The 16,993-nt window shown below is 37.3% G+C and overlaps 1 long non-coding RNA gene across 1 annotated transcript in view; it reads right to left on the bottom strand.

Annotated features, from left to right (window-relative positions):
• LOC134470558 (uncharacterized) overlaps positions 1-16,993 on the bottom strand; it is a 164,412-nt gene that overhangs the window by 16,475 nt on the left and 130,944 nt on the right. Inside the window, exons 2-3 of the long non-coding RNA XR_010039501.1 lie at positions 7,876-7,988; positions 2,198-2,327 (exon numbers count right to left, since the gene is read on the bottom strand). This is a non-coding gene — a long non-coding RNA (uncharacterized LOC134470558). The remainder of the gene's footprint in view (positions 1-2,197; positions 2,328-7,875; positions 7,989-16,993) is intronic.

Raw genomic sequence — 16,993 nt, forward strand, 5'->3', positions numbered from 1 at the left:
AGTGAATTCTACCTTCCAGAGAGAGTCCATTGGGAAGTCTGAACCATATTGATGGTACACCTTCTTGGTAAAATTTTAAAGCACTCTATTTGTCTCACATTTTTCTGATGAGGTTGCTTTTTCATTCATTGCAATGTATGCAAATAAATCATTTAGAATTTGTGCTGCAAATGTTTATCAAGTTCTTGCCATATGCAGAAACTATTTTAGAACTTGTACCTAGGTTTCTAAGATTTTTCATTATTTCTCACTTTTTACCCCTTATTTTCTATTTTCTTAATTTATGCAATCTCTAATATCTGTTCATTTTATGGCTCTGTTTTACTCATTCTCTTATTTCTATATCTCTTAACTCTAACTTATTTTCATTTGTAAAATTTATTCTACCACTCAAAAATATTCTAAATTATCTTTTAATTTTTTTGAAATCACAACTTTTCCTCATAGCTATTTGATTATATCCACTATTTGTTTTTCATTTCCTTGTTTCCTCTAAGTATTTTTTTCTCTTATGGTTTGAATACCATATTTAATGGTAATACCTTTTCTGAAATGATTGGAAATTACTCAATTTCACAGCAAGGCTGTAATAAGAGAGGCCAAGCTCATGGACTGCAGTTTTCCATCAGAATGGTGATTTTTGCTAAAAACAGTCTTGCATAATCTTTCCAAATGGAATGTAAATCAAGTAGTCTGTATTTGTATCCTGAGTGAGGAGAGAAAGGGTGAGCCAGGTTATTCATCCAGTGTCTGACCATCCAGTATCTTCATTTTCAAGCTTGTTTTTCTGTCTTTGCTAAGTTTTTCTGGTGTCCAGACCTTCCCTTTGATGATAATCTTAAATCCTTTAATGGTAACCTAAAGGGGTAGTTGATAAGCTATATGGAATGAGACAAGGCACCTGGACATGTAAGCACTCCCTAAAATATCTTTGTTATCAATCTGGGTACCTGCTGTTTGTGAGATTTTTCAAGAAAGATTTTTGGTCTGTTCTTGGCTTCTTTCCATTAGGCATGTAAATTCCCAGAAAACTCACATCGAAGTAAGTTTTAACACTTGGTGGTGGCTCATTTGCTTTCTGTCTCCCCCTCTTCTCTTTGTTTTTGCCTTACAGGATCTTTTGGGAAATGAATGTGATTTATAAATCATCTACATTTAATTTATAGTTTTATCTAGCTATTTTTCTTTTAATCCACTTGTTTTCTTTTCCGCTCATTTCGTTCTTCCCAGTTTTCCAAGTGTCTCAGAACACTGACCCTTGCCCAACACTGATCTGTGAGATAGACAGCAAAGTCATAATAGAACTTATTTTCAAGATGGCAGGAGGAGAGGAAGAAACTGAGAGGTAGTTCAACCTGTGAATAGGTTATGAATAGAGATCACATTAGAAGGGGCAATGGGCTGATCAGAGGTTGGAAGTAACTGAGGAATAATGATTCCAAGGTAGCTGAAGAAGGAAATTTGGCCTTGTGGACATTGATAGGGTTGGTCAAGGAAGACTCTATCCTAAAGTAGCTGTGGTAACCAGCTGGAAGGAAGAAATGAACTCTGTCTACTGCATTCTTATTTTAGCACCATGGTTTTTCTATCTGAGAACCATGCATAGCTCTTTGAACCCTGGTTTCAACTGTGAAATGGGATCATTACCAATAACATTTTCCTAAGGTTGCTGTGAAGATTAAATCTGCTAACATCATAAAAGGTTTAATAGTTTCAAGTAATGGCTCAATAAAGAAGTGTGACACATGTTAGGTACTTAATAAACATTTTAATACATCTAGAGAGAATCATATTGGGCTATCTTTGTCTCAGAATTTTATGGCCATTTTTGTGTGTTCATGTGTGCTTGTATTTTAAGGGTTCCCTTTGGTTGGATAATTAGCCACATAGCAGTGAGATTGAAGAGACATATACTTCCAAATCTCTTCCAATAACAGCACCAGGTAGACAAATCATGACTGATTAACCAAGAGCTATGCTTTTCTTGGTCCAATAACAACTCTGCCCCAGGCACGTCTGCACAGTCTTCCAGGGACTCTGACTGATCAGCAAGGAAGCAAATGGCTGGTAATTTCTAATTTATAAACACTGCTTGACGTAGGCAGTTGGGCTTTGTGCCACACTGCTATGGCCTGAAATGGCCCAACCACTTTTCAGTGTGCTCAAAGCTATTTCAAATGACTTAATAACTCTTTACCTAACTCTCCACTGGAGTCCACGGACACCCCTGGATGGAGATGGTCATTGAGTGCCCTCAGGGTAAGGGGCTCAGGTTACAACTTCGTGGGGTTTCCAGCTGAACAATGAGTATATTGTGAAAGTCCCATCTGTCAAAGTAATCAAAGGATAAAGAGGAAAATAATACAATTAAACCTTTAAGACACATACATTTATCTTTGGTTTTTCAAAAACTGATCTCAATTTGGCAAGATTTCCTTTGGCAAAGAAGTTACAGGTTGGCACTCTGCTAGAAACTGAGGTCTTGCATATAATGAATCTCTGTGTACACTGATGAGAATAAGGAGAAGCAACTAGTACCATTCTGGTATGTGTGTGGAGGGTTATTTCTATAAACTAAGCATTCCAATAAGATAGATAACTAACTCGCTTAGATTAAACACTGTTTTGCAAAACAATAAATCATTTCACAGGCCAATAGATTGAGAAAGCTAACTACAGACAAAGGAAAGAACTGAGATGATCTGTGAGGGAAAAGCATATCGTACTTCTCAATTGATATCTCCTTGAGTAATGTCTCTGCTGGCATCCCAGATCCCATGAGAGTTCCTTTCCGTTCTCAGGGGCTCCTGTGAGAACCGCATTCCGTTTCACAACCTCCTTGGCAGCCACCCTTACCTCCTGGGCCCCTGCTCTCTGTATCTGGTGGGATGTTCCTTTATCATTAGATGCTTTCTCTGTGGTTGTTTCAAAGTCATTTCTTACCATCCGCCATCAGCCATCTATGCAGCAGCTGCACACAGTTCTCTGTGCATCAGGGTGTCCCTCCCTAGAGACCAGAGCCCAGGCTAACACACTCAGTAAGCTCTCTTGGGACTCTGCCTGTCTCATGCTGAGGTCACATGATGCTGGTTGTGATTTCTCTGCACCTGGTTTTCAGTGCATTCACAGAAACGATTGCCCTTCCTGAGGGAAGAGTTTTTCCTTCTCTTGTGTCTTCCACACTCATTTATACCAAACTAAACAAGACATATTATCCGGGTGCAATGGCCTCTTGTTTCCCTGATGAATTAATTATTGGATATTCGGGGCACCTGCAACCTTGTCTGGGTCTACAAGGGCATTGAATGGAAAGCAGACGTTCAGACATCCCTTAGCAACTCTGAATGCCATTAAGGTAGTGTCCTTTCTCTAGCAAGGTGCCTTAGGTCTGGGGCTCCTCATCATTTGTCTAGACAAAATCCTGATCTGTTTAATGAATCCAGCTTTCTGAGACTCTCATGCCTACAGAAAAGCATCATCTCAGGACCAATTCAAAGAAATATTTTTTTAAGAATCCAAATGGAGTTCTTGGGTCATTTTTTTCCAGCCAACATGATGACATGATGCTGAACCAAATACTGATGAAGCCCCTCTGAAGATGACCCATGATGTGCCTTTGGGGAGTGCACTGTCAATTATTGGCATGCATTTTATTTTTCTACCTTGGTGGAAGACACAAATTCCCTGAGTAAAGATTTTTTTCCTAGAGCCTTGTCTTATCTGTAGAGTTCTAGTATTTATCGCTGAGTTTATATTTACGGTGGTCCTGGTCTTCCTAGCTTGCATAATAAAAACACTGACTTCTTGTTTGAAAATTAGGTAGGATATTCTTTCTCAGCATCAAAATATTGAAGACACAACACAGGTGGACGTCAATTGCCTAATACTAAATAGGATCAACATTACATTTGGCCAAGCTGACTGGCACCCTAACAATAGCTAAAGTAGACCTAATAACACAAATTTCAAGGCCTCGGGTCAGGTTTCAAAGTGTTTAACTTTTTTTGATCAGGTTAGTTAAAAAGCAGACAACCAAGAAAATACCTTGTCTATGAAAGTGAGCTATGTGGGACAATATGGTTAATTCAATTCCACAAATTCTTCTTTTCTAACAACTTTAAGCTATAACTGAATGAAATGACCTAGTGAAACCAGCTGATCATCAGGCCGTGCACTCAGTCATTTAAATGTGCCTTGTCTACTTACATGTCATGGTACAAAGATGATAGAATCCTCTTATCAATAAACAGAACAATAAACAAAATCACATTCAACTACATTGTCATCATCACTTATTCCTACTTGTAACTGGATTACTATATCTTTGGTTGGCCTCAATTCCGATTCTGGGCTACCATGTTCCTTTGGGTTCACTCAGCTGAGTCATTTCTTCCCATTTCTGCCATTTGCTCTCAGCTGCCTAGCCAGCTGCCTTTCCATTGCACTGTATTTGAAACAATCCGAGGAGTAAACACTGAAAATTTGATGTATATTCCAGAAGGCAGTACTAAGACAAATAGGGGAAAATATAGGGAGAGAAACAAAATCTTTGCTGAAGGAAAAATCTAGCCATGCAAGGTATCCAGCAAGGAAGCAACACATTTAATATCATATGGTGGTGCCTCAGTTCACAAACACTTTTTGCAGACGCAAGTGTTTAGCAAAATTTTTTTTTTCATTTGCAAATTCTGCATTGGGTGACTGTGGCCATCTTTCCTATACAAACACAAACATGGCTATCTTTTCCAAAATTGTGGAAGTGGAATGAACATATATACATATATATATATATATATATATATATATATATATATATATAATTTGCTGACTTTTATTGTACATTATTATCTTTGAAAGGAGGTACATTTTATAATAATATGTGCAATAGTAATGTAACTAAACATTAAACTCAGTGTTTGTCTGCAGCATCTGAGAATATGAGTGAACAATGATCCTTAATTCCCACATGAGGGAAAGGTAGCCTCATCTGAAGCCTCTGAAGTGCAGAACAGCACCTAGAGTGTTCTGTTTCCCCCTCTTGAGCCAAGGCTAAGCTTTGAATGTAGAGCTTGAGTTCAGGGGAAACATAATATAAGGGGTGCAGTCAGACACAAGCTTAAGCAATTTGGAGATCACAGGACTGACTTGGGATATTCACCCTCCGGCAGGTAAGGTGAGATAAAGAGGAGAAAAGGCTTTTCCTCCACAGGCTGAGTTTCCCCAAGGGGCAAACTGACTGGACTTGAGTCATCCTGAAATAGTCTCCAATCAAGAAAGCAAGCAGCCCCAGTAGTAGTGGCATTCATATGTGATGAAGTGCTAGAGTCAAGGAGGAAAGGAGGGAGTAGGAAGCCAACACAGAAAGCAGCAGCCAAATATCAGTTAGTAATTGCTCAACTAATGCCCGTCTATGGAGAACCTCTGTGCTTTGATGAATGATAGAGTGAATTGCCTGAAATGTTGGGAAGCTTTGGGAACTATGATTAGAGGATTAGATTAGGACCAAACTTTGATGGACCCTAAATGCCAACTTAAATTCTGTGAAAAGTGCCAGTCAGGGAAACCCATGTGTATACAGGATTGAGAACGATCGTTGTCTTTAATAGTGGGAGTTTGTGTTCTTCTTTCCTATCATCTATTTCTCTATTATAGATGGGAATTTTTGCAAAATCAAATCGGACCAATTTCTTTTAAGTTTCATTCTCTTCTCTTCTTTCTTTAACTTTATATTCAGTTCTTTCCCTTCCGTATTTTCGTTTGGTTCTTCGTATGCATTAAATCATATTTAATCTTATCTTGAGCGCCCTATGCAAGTGTTACATTGTCTAATAATATTTCTATTTCTGCTGCCATTATGAATGCTTTGAGAAAGTTCTTATTAAAAGTCCCATACACAAAGTTTCTGATATCATTTTTGCTTTCACAAAAATGTACCTTGTTTGATCATCCATCAAATTTTTTTACATAAGACTTTCAAAGCTAAAATAGCTCTGTAATGTGTGCATCTCCATAGACTTACAGGTACTCTCCTAAAAATAACAAATTAATTATTGAAAATTACATCACTCTAACATTTCTAGTGTGTCTCACTTTACCATGACCTTCTCATATTTTATCCTTATCTTGGGGTGGACTCTTCCCTGACACAGGGCTACACTGTGGAGGAGGTGTACAGTACACTGTAGCAAATGCCTAACTGGGTAAAATTACTAGTGGTAACACTAATGTAGTGCATCTGGCAATTTTCTAGCTTTCAAACTGTTTGCCAATAATGACTACTGGTGATATTAACAGAGAAGAACGAACAATTTCCATTTCTGTAAAACTACTGTGGTCTCTTGACAAGGTTCCCGTCCACTTTTTCATTGTTTTTTAATGTTAACGTTTTGGAATTGTTCTTGTGTGACTTTTGTGAGAAAGTATATCTTGTCTCTGAAGCCTTTACTGCTTCATCAGGGAAGGTAAAGACTATCTCGACTAACAGCTATAATATTTTGCTACATTTATTTTGTTTTTATTAAAATGATTCATATTTGAAATTAAAACTCGTGTTTTGTACAATACTATTTTTTCTCTTTATTTTACCTAACTGCTTTTTAAAAATGTGTTTTTAATGTAAGTTTTACAGAAGCGTTTTATTTTGGCTTTTTGATTTCTATGGTTAAGTAGGTATGTATGTGTTATAAAAATTATTTTCGTCTTGCTCAATTTACGTGTTTGGTTTTTTTTTTGTTTTGTGTGACTAATCAATATTCATTTTCTTTATTTCATGTTAAATAGTTTAGATAAAAATGCAAAAGCAAGAAATTGCACCTGATACTTGAAAGTTACTATTCTTGACAGCACTTCATCTTTTTTCCTGCCCAGATTGGCTTTTCTCCCAGTCCATCCATTCCCTAATGTAAGTGTTATGAATTGCTCTAACGTGCCATAAAGCATAATAAACATAAATCAATATTTCTTGGTTAAAAACTTAGAACTGCTGAGCCAGCCACGGTTGGTTAGAGGTGTCCTGAATCTATCATGTCCTTCGGTTATTTCAACTTACCAGCAGCCACTTCTGGGCTTAAGAATACCTCTTTGTTTTCTCTCTGACCTCAGTTCCCTGGATGCGTGAAGTGACACATCAGGATGGATTGTGGGGACGATATCATCCAGCAGTCCTAGAAAAGCCCCATTCTTTTTCGTTTTGGCCTCTGATCCTGGTGACTTTGGAAGAGTGAAGCGACATTCTTAGGCAAAGTTAGACCACAGGCTGGTAATATGTCAAGCTGATCTGAGGCAAATTCCAGTTCGTCATGGGGAAAAAAATCATTTTCTTCTGGGATTCAATGAATTAAGCAAAAGCCCACTCTTTTCCTTCTAATTTTTGCAAATGTGGCAACTAATCTAAATGAAACACCTGCAGGCAGCTTAATGACAAAACCGACCTGCTTGAATTTTGCCATCTTTGGAATTTTTAAATATAATCATTTGCTGTACCCTTGATTTGAAAACCACACCTCTCTCCTGAAAATGACAACTTACCCCCACAACCAGTTTATGCTCTTTATGTGGCACTGTTGTTATTTATTCTCATCTCAAAGGGAATGATTGAATAGCTTTGTGGTTTTTGCTAAGAAATTGTGAAGCCATATAGTATGAAATCTGCAAGCTCAGGTGATCGTCTTTCTCGAGGATATTTTCATAGGCAGCCCTTTGGAAACTGCATGAAAAGGTCAGTAGGGTATTAGACAAAGTGTTTTATTAGGGTATGGACTCGTAGTGTACTTTTCATACAATTGTGATCCAGTACATAAAATTGGAAAGATTCTTCTCCCCCAATTATCACCATCTTCCAGTCAAAAGAAGGCTCCATCACATATTAAGAAGTACCTTTTCCACTAGAAAGGTGAATTGTCTAGGTGGTGTTCTATCAGCCAATGATCTCTCTTCTGTTTGTCCAGTGACACTGCCATTAGTGATTTGTTCTTTCGGATTCTGGAAACCTTTAGATCAATAGAAAAAGAAATATGAATGACCTATAAAGATATGAAAAGATTATGAATTGTACCTCTAAAAAGGGTTAAATAAATTGAAAAATATCAGATAGCATTTTTTTGCCAATGACACTGGCAAAAGAAAATTTAACACTTATCTGTGTTAAACTGAGCAAAATAGGATCTTTATAATATAGTTGGTTGCTATAAATCTAGAGGACAGTCATTAGGAATGGTATTAAATTACAAATACAATTGCCTTTTGATTTTAGCAATCTTATTTTGGGAAATGATCCTATAGTAAAAAAAAAAAAACTACACTTACAAATGGTAAATGTGTAAATTCATTTATTGTGAAACTCCATAGAAAATATGAAATTCACAAGAGCTCAAGGCTTATCACTAAGATGACAAACTGATTACATTAACCATGGTGTATCCACCCAATGGGTTATCATACAGCAGTATAAAATCAAGGGACTGCTATTTATGTACTAGAAATGTCTTTAGGTTGGGCCTTTAAAAGGAAAAAGATGAGACTTAAAAAAATAGGAAAAAATTTCAGATTTACACTTGCTTGCTACTTGCATAAAGATATATTGAAAAGGCACAAAAGAAAGTAAGAAGCAGAGATTACATGTAGCAGTGGTGAGGGGAACAGGATGGGTATGATTGGGGAAAAGAACAACTCCTACTGCATACTGCCTTTATTTTGAGCTATGTGAAAGTGTAATATATTCAAAAAGGTTTTAAATTATAGGCCATGTATTATTTTGTCTTGTAAAACATTTTATTGTACTAAAAGATATTACAATATACTTCCTTTTAACTATTTTGAAGTGTATAACTCAGCAACATTACATTCACATTATTATATAACTTCCACTCCAATCAATTTCCAAAACTTTTTTATCATGCCAAACAAAAATTCTGTATCCATTAAGCAATACTTTTTGTTCTCCCTTCTTATCCCCTAGCAACCTCCAAAGTACTTTCTGTTTTTAAGAATTTGCTTATTCTAGATATTTCGTGTCAGTGAAATCATACAACATTGATCACTTCGTGTTTGGCTAATTCTGCTTTTCATAATGCCTTCATGGTTCATCTCTGTCGTGGAACACATCAAAACTTCCTTTTTCTTGGCTAATACTGCATTGACGCATGTAGATGTTTGTTTATCTCTTCATCTTTCGGTGAACACGTGGGTTATTTCTACCTTTTGGCTCCTGTGAGCATGCTGTTGTGAACCCTAGCATGCCTTGTTCTCAGTTCTTTTGACCATTTACAGAAGACTGGAATCATTGGGTCATAAAGTAATACTATGTTTGGTCTTTGAGAAATGGTCAAACTGTTTTTCATAGCTCTGTGTCTTTTCTGTTCCTACCAGCAATGTACAAGTGTTCTGACTTCTTTACATCCTCATCAGCATTTGCTATTTTCTGTTAAGTATAACCATCCTAGTGGGAATGAAACTGTACCTTACTAGAGCTGACCAATTAAAATGTTTATATTTTTAAAAAAACTTTTGTAAATGCCATCAATTAACTATAATGTCTGTAGGAAAATATTACCCCAAATCTGTTATTAAATCAAAGAACTGAGTGACCTTTAGCAAACCTCAAATTACTGAGTTGACTGGTCTTGTCCTTCAAGGTACATGAAACCTCCTCCAGTTAGTTATCTCTGTTGCCTATCTACAAAATGCTAAGTGCTTTATGTCCTCATTATTACACCAGAGTTCCCCGGGGTAGATTACCCCTTACACCCATTGTGCCAAGGATGAACTAACTGAAGGCCGATGTGCACAGCCAAGCAGTGCTCTACTACTGAGATACACCCCACCTCTAGGTCTACACAAGGGGTGATGAAAAACCACAGTGAATGTTTATGCTTTAAAAAAATTATTACAGTAAAAGTCACATTACCGAAAATGAGAGGATAAATGTGTTGGCAGTGAGGGAATATTTTGAGTGTTTTGAAGAGGATTAATGGCAATGTTTCTTTTGCTGTAATTTTTAAAATTTAAGCATTCACCTTGTTTCTTTAACCACACTTCATATTTTATCTCTCTACTGTAGTTGAGCAAGCTGAGTGCTGTCTATGACAAAGCACATAGCCAAAGCCAAACTGCTAATAAATGGCAATGCCAACATTTGCACCAATTTTGGTTTAATCACTAGACTTGTGCTTCCTCCACCATCTCAAGGGCATTAAGCCCACCTTTCTCTTTACTTTTGACTTGGTAGTGTATTTAAATTGATTAGCACCATTTTCACCAAAGTCTTAACTTGAGGGGCCTACAATGCTTGAGAGTTTTCTGTCACATTGTCAAAAACACGGTCTTTCATATCAGTTTGTCACCTGGAGCTCTCTTTTTTACTTTGGGACGTCTGAATTTCCCAGGCCTCAGACCAAAATTTCAAATGCACTTGCAACTAAACGGCAGGTCCCTCCACAGAAAGCTCTGGGTGACAATGCAGAAGAGATGAGTTTTTCTAAATTGGAAGCTTGCAGTGGGAGAAATGTGAGCACACCTAATGGCCAGGGTTTTCCACCCATGACCTAACAAGTGATATGAATGGGCAGCCCCTCCTGTGGGCATCATGCCCTGCTCCAGGAACAGTGTCCTCATACATGAACAGCTGCTGCTGAAGCAGTAGTTTGGGTGGCACTGCTCATTCAAGAGGGCTTACTGTAGAGCTAACCAATCACTTCTTCACCATGCCCCCTGTACAGTGGGGCTGTTAGCCATCCCCAGGCAAACAACAGCACGAAGAGATGATGAGCCTGGAAGACTTAAGATCTCACCAGCTGTACTAAGCTCTTTTCCTATAGAAGCAGAAAACGGGGTTTCACCATTTTGCTCCAGCATGAAGAAACTTTTAATGGAAGTGGTTCACCTGGAGAATAGTGTGTCAAATCTCAAGCTAATACTCAAAGAAGAGTTTGTCTCCCTTGGAACAATGATACAAAAATAATCTTCTAAAAGAGTTTTGTATATCTTACATGTTGTATGATGTTATATGTAATCCCATTCAGGAAAACATCTTCTGTCTGGTAAGCTACACATTTGAATGCAAAGATAAAAAGAAAGTGATGTCCAGAGATTCTTGAAAAGCTCTAAAATATTTATTTTATTCCATCCTACCATCTGTAGCACTACTACTGTCCATCGAGTATAGGACTGCAAGACCTTGCTCTGTGGTTTTTAAAAAAAATTAGGCTTAATTATTTTTAAAACTTATTTTAAATAGTAAAATAAGATAATTTATTGTTATCAAAACTTTAAACGGAGATAAGATAGACTCTTCAATCTACCCAATCTTATCCCTTAGAGAATTTTCTATTACTGAGTCTGTGTGCATACTTTCAGATGTTTTAATACATTTGTATTTACATTAATACATGATGCCCTAGTTCTTTAATCAATAAGCATTTATTTAGCAGATCAGATTACTTAAAAGGTACAGGAGAAACAGATTCAGTCACAATGTACTGAACATCTAATTTATACCATGAATTATGCTGAGGGTTTCACCTGTTGTGTTTAACTGTAATAACAACCCGAAAGAGTTATGCTACTATTTTCATTTTATACATGAGAAAACTGAAGCTCCAACAAACTAAATAATTTCCCAGTTGTCACACCAATGATTAGGGGTGGAGTTCAGATGCGAACCCTAGAGCAGACTGTCTAGAGTACATTATCTTAACAATGCAGCAGGGCAGTGCGCTGAAATGATAGCTAGAATTTGTCTAGTGTGCCAAACAGTTATCTCAGGGCTTCCCTTATAGTGACTTATTTTATATGCACAACAACATGATCAGACTGTTACCAGCCCCATTTTAAAGATACGAAACTTAGGAATGGTGACAGTAAGGTATCAAGAGTATGGTCATGATTGTGGAGCTCGGATTAGCACCTGGACAAACTGAATTTGCAGCTTTGTCTTATCTCTTGACTAACATTACACTGCCCACTCACTATTATGTTCGTAAATACCCATCTTTAAACACTATGTAACTTTTAATCATGTTTGTTTAAAGTTTTTAATAACATTGTAATGCTTAATTAGAATGTAACTACACAATAAGTTGAGAATTGCTTATATAGTATGATTCTAATTACATAAAATATATACAGAGAAAATGTTCATAAGAAGTGTATTTGGTCTCCTACTGCTGTGATTTATTTTTATCTCATTGTTTCAAAAACTTGTGAATTTTTGCATTCTCATGTCTAAATGGAGATTTTTGGTGAGGAACCAAAGTAGGAGTTGTTAGGTACTCAGAAGATACCTTGCCCATTTCTATCACAGCTGCATAGAAAAGACTATACTAAATGAACGTAAGCACTGGCAACGAGGCAAGGGTTTTGGATGCAAAAATGTGGACACAGTCATATTATTGAAAGTTTGGGGAGGTTACTTCATCACTCGGAAGTGACTGAGACTTTTTCTTTAATCATTGTCCTCATTCAACAGAGGCCGAATTGTACAGGCATAGTGATACCCACAACAGTGACAGGACTTTTGGAAGTCAAGAGCAGGTGTATCAGGAGGAGGCAAGGGGAATGTGAAGACCTGTGGATTGGAAGCCTGTATCAAAATCCCCTCCGTCTGGCAATAAAATGTTGGATAACTCTGTGGGTGAGCAGAGAACGAAAAAAAATCCTTTAAAGAAAATTCTCAATTACAAAAGATCACTTAAAACTTCATCCAATATAGAAATTAACAACGATGGAGAGTTCCTCCAGCCCTGATAGTGGGGATTTAAATTTAATATGATTTAAACACAAAGAAGAATGAGAGACTCCACATTCAAAAGAAAAACAAAGGAAAATCTCAACAGTTGTCTCTGGAAAATAGAATTGTGGGTGATTTTTTTCTATATAATTTTCAAAGTATTTTTAAAGTTTCCTGTCTCATTTGTTTCCTACAAAACCACGAAACCAGTCACTTTATTTAAATGCTTATTAGCTATATTACTTACTGCCCATCTGGCTAAGTCGTGCTTTATTTCTATCTAGACATTTTTACATTGCAAACATTTGTTAAGAGTGGGAAAGTTATGATTTTTCTCTGGAATCCAATCCTAGAATTTGTATTTAGATAGAGGCAAATTAAAAATGTTTAGATCAACGTCATTCTGTGTCTTACTTTAAAAGAAGTTTTGAATTGCTAAATAAACGCGGTTTAATTTGTATATCCCATGCCACACAGTAAGTTTGCCATCAGAAACACAAATGTTGATGAGACTGAGCCAGAGCCACGAGTCAACAAAGCAACACCTTGCAACTGAGTTAAAATCTTTATTGTGTCCTGACAGCCCACATGAATCTAAGTTTTTTTAAAAAAGGAAGATGGGCCAGATGTACAGGCCTAATGGAAAAACCCGTGGGCTGCTTTCGGAATAAGAACAGCCACTTTGCAATCAGTCACTGGTTTACAGTTGTATTTATTCATTTCAATTATATGTGAACTAATACTAAGAACAGATGGTCTGTATCAGGTTACTTTATGGGACACTGTAGCAATTCAGTGCAAAAATATGGGTGCTCTTTAAGAATCATCTCATGACAGAGCTATCTTTAAGCAGACCCTCAAAGGCTTCAGCACCAAGCAGTTAACTTCATCTATAATTCCTACGTACTCCTCGTGTTCATTTCATAGACCTGAGGCACTCAGGAATTCCAGCAGTGTGATATCAGTCCCGTCTTCTGTGTCCCATTGTGTTGCCTGTGACTGTCTTCCAGTGTTTTCAAGGCATAACACTGATAGTCCTCAAGCCATGGCACCATGTTTTTGAGTTTGCGGTCCCACCCTAAGCAAGCTGAATAAATGTAAATTGGAACCTAACGCTCAGCCTTACATGATTTTTGTATGCCTGCTTCCCTGAGATTGTTAGCCATTCCATCCAGGTATGCAAAGTTTCGCTGTTTCTGGCTATAGACCTAGTCCTCTTTCTTGGTACAATATTCTTGTTTTCTTGGTTATCATTTCTTCTAATCATCTCTTCCAGCAATAGAAGCATTCTTTTTCCTCCTTTTTTCTTCTTCTTTAGTCTCCAGTACCTCAGCTTTTTGCCTTTCATTCATCACTTCCCATATAATTAAGTTCAGTGAACACTTATTGAGTAACTGTCTCATGTTGGTGCTATTTCAGATATACAAAGATGAATAAAATGAAATCTTTGCCCTTAAGGAATCTGTACTTCAGTGGGCATATTAGTTTCCTAGAACTATAGTAACTAAACACCATAAAATGCGTGACTCAGACTAACATAAATTTATGTGTCCCAGCTCTGGTGATTAGAAATTTGAAAACAAAATCAAGGTAACAGCAGATTGATGTCTTCCAAGGGCCATGAGACAATTTGTTCTGTATCTCTCTCCTAGCTTCTTGTAATCCAGGCATTCTTTAGCTTGGAGGTGATGATATTTCCCTGAATTTTCATGTCATCTTTCCTCTTTGGGTGTCTGTGTCCAGTCACACCCTCCCTTAAGGATGTACCCTACCTCATCTTACCTAATTACATCTGAAATGACTCTATTTTTAAATATGGTCACATTCTGAGTCGAGGGTGAGCAATTCAACAGATGAATTATAGGGCGGCTGAATTCAGCATAAAACCATGGAAAAACCTAAAAATGGAATTAACTATAATAAAATATTAAAAGCTTATTATTAAAGATAAGGCCTAAAAAGCAGCACACACACAGGGAGCAGTGTAGCATTGTGACTGGGGTAGACTGGACATGGATGGCTGGTGGCAGGATGAAGCTGTCATTTGAACAACATTATCAAGGATTCTCTTGTCACAGAGCAGGGAAGAATGTCTTGCTGTTGCTGAGCACATGAAAGCCTCACCCTGGATTCTTTAGAGCATACCTTTCACCCATGTCTGAGTCTCCACGGAGGAAATGGGCACCCCACAACATCTATATCTCTAATATCTGGGTGTCAATGTCTACGACACTTATCAGGTCTATTAGATCAAATTGCTTGAGGGCGGAAGTACCAAAAAAGTATGAGTAATTAAAACATGGAGGAGCAGTATGATTAGAGGTATATTAAAATCAATGACATCCATTTGAAAAGATATATTTCACACCCTGTCCTCCACAGTGGGAGATGTGGCTGGGCGGAAATAGGTCAAGCAGGGAGTACTGCTAATGAAGGTCCTCTTGGAAAAGGCTGCCTGAGACAAAATGAGTTAAAATCTTTATTGTGTCCTGACAGCCCACATGAATCTATGATGATGATAAATGTTCTCATTTAGAACTTTTTCTTTTCCTGAGACATTTTACATGTTATCTCCAATTTGCTTTGAATTTCTCAAAAGACATATGTTCTCAAAAGAAAGGCTCTGCTTGCTTTTCATTAAGTAAGATCTTATCAGGATGTTTGCATGTGACATCACGTTTGAACTATTAATCTTATGACAGGATATTAAAAAGGGGGGAGGGGGACTCCTTAACAGGTTGAGGGCCATTACACTTGAGAAACAGCTCTCAGCACCTAGCAATAAGAGCCAACCCAGGAACTGCAACCGTGATGATTAATAAGACTTTCCAGAAGCTAACACTCTAGACAAGAAGGTTGCTCCTTAGGAGGGTGTGCAGTGGACAGTGGAAGCTAAAATGACTTGTGCGTCACTGGGCTGGAACCTGGTGGTGCAGGATCACTGACCTGCAAGATCCTGGCAGGCCACCAGGCAGTGTTTGTTAATTCTCAGTGACATTAAAGCTTCTTGAGAATTAAGGCACCAACGCAACAAGGCAACAACACAGATGGAGGGGAAAGAAATAGATAATCCTCGATCCTTTCTATAACAATTATGTAAAGTGCTAAAACACACACCAGTAACCCCAGCACACATATTCCAATGTACAAATGTACAAGTAGAAAATGGGCCCAAGAGAAAGCTTTAGAAGTAGGTGAAATGTAATCTCTCAGGGCCATAAGACTATGAAAAAGGATTTGATATTTATCTTAAAAGCAGTTGAAAGTCTTTGATGGTTTTTAACCAAGAAAACACATTTAGACATAGGGTTTTCTCCTCAATATTCTTAGGGGATTGGTTCTAGGATACACCCCTACTCTGAAAACAAAATCTGTAGTTTCTCCACTCTCCTATGTAAAATGATACAGTATTTGCATGTAATTTACCCACATCCTTCCTCATACTTTAAATCATTTATACATTATTTATACCTAAGACAATTCAAATGTAATGTAAATAGTTGTTATACTATATTGTTTAGCAACTTTGGGCAAGAAAAAGTCTGCATGTTCAGGAGGACAATTGTAATTTTTTTCAAGTATTTTTCATTCACAGTTGGTTGACTATGAAAGACCAGTTGTAGCAAGGCTTGTATTTTTCACAGGGTATTTCCATGGCCTTATGAATCACATTTAAAGCATGATAAAAGAGAGTCAGAATAGTGTGGAAGAAACCCAGGGAAACATTTGGCCTGTGGTGGCCTATAGAGATGAAAAAAAAAAAAAAAAAAAGAGTATAAATCCCAGCAATGTCCTGGAGGTCAAAGCAAAGGATGTGATGCTAGCCTGAATACTAGGAATGGGGATGAGGATGCTGTCAAGAGAAATTTCCAGTTATGTGGGCTTGCAAGCAGAAAGATGGTAAGGGAAATTCATGGAGAAAGAAGGAAATGGGCAAACCTAGGTATAGTTGGATTGTACACGTTAGGTTTTCAATACATATAAAATATCTAAGTAAGAATACCAAGCTGGTTTTGCCTTGTTAGTGCTTATCAGATACTGTAAAATATAGCCTGGCCTCTAAGCTACTCAATACTATCTAGCTAGCTATCTCTTATTCAATTTTCTCAGTTTTCATGTAATTTTAAAAAATATTCAAGAGTTCTTTCCACTCGGACCATATAGAAAACCCTTCAACTATTGCAAAATGATAAACTGAGTGCATCCAAAATGTTCCTAGGGCCTCATTTTCCCTTTTCTACCCAGGAAAAGTGCCTTCCTTGAGAGAAT

Source organism: Cavia porcellus, unplaced genomic scaffold, assembly GCF_034190915.1.
Source record: "Cavia porcellus strain 051 isolate PalLab524CR breed Dunkin Hartley unplaced genomic scaffold, mCavPor4.1 scaffold_15, whole genome shotgun sequence".
Classification (NCBI taxonomy): Eukaryota; Metazoa; Chordata; class Mammalia; order Rodentia; family Caviidae; genus Cavia; species Cavia porcellus.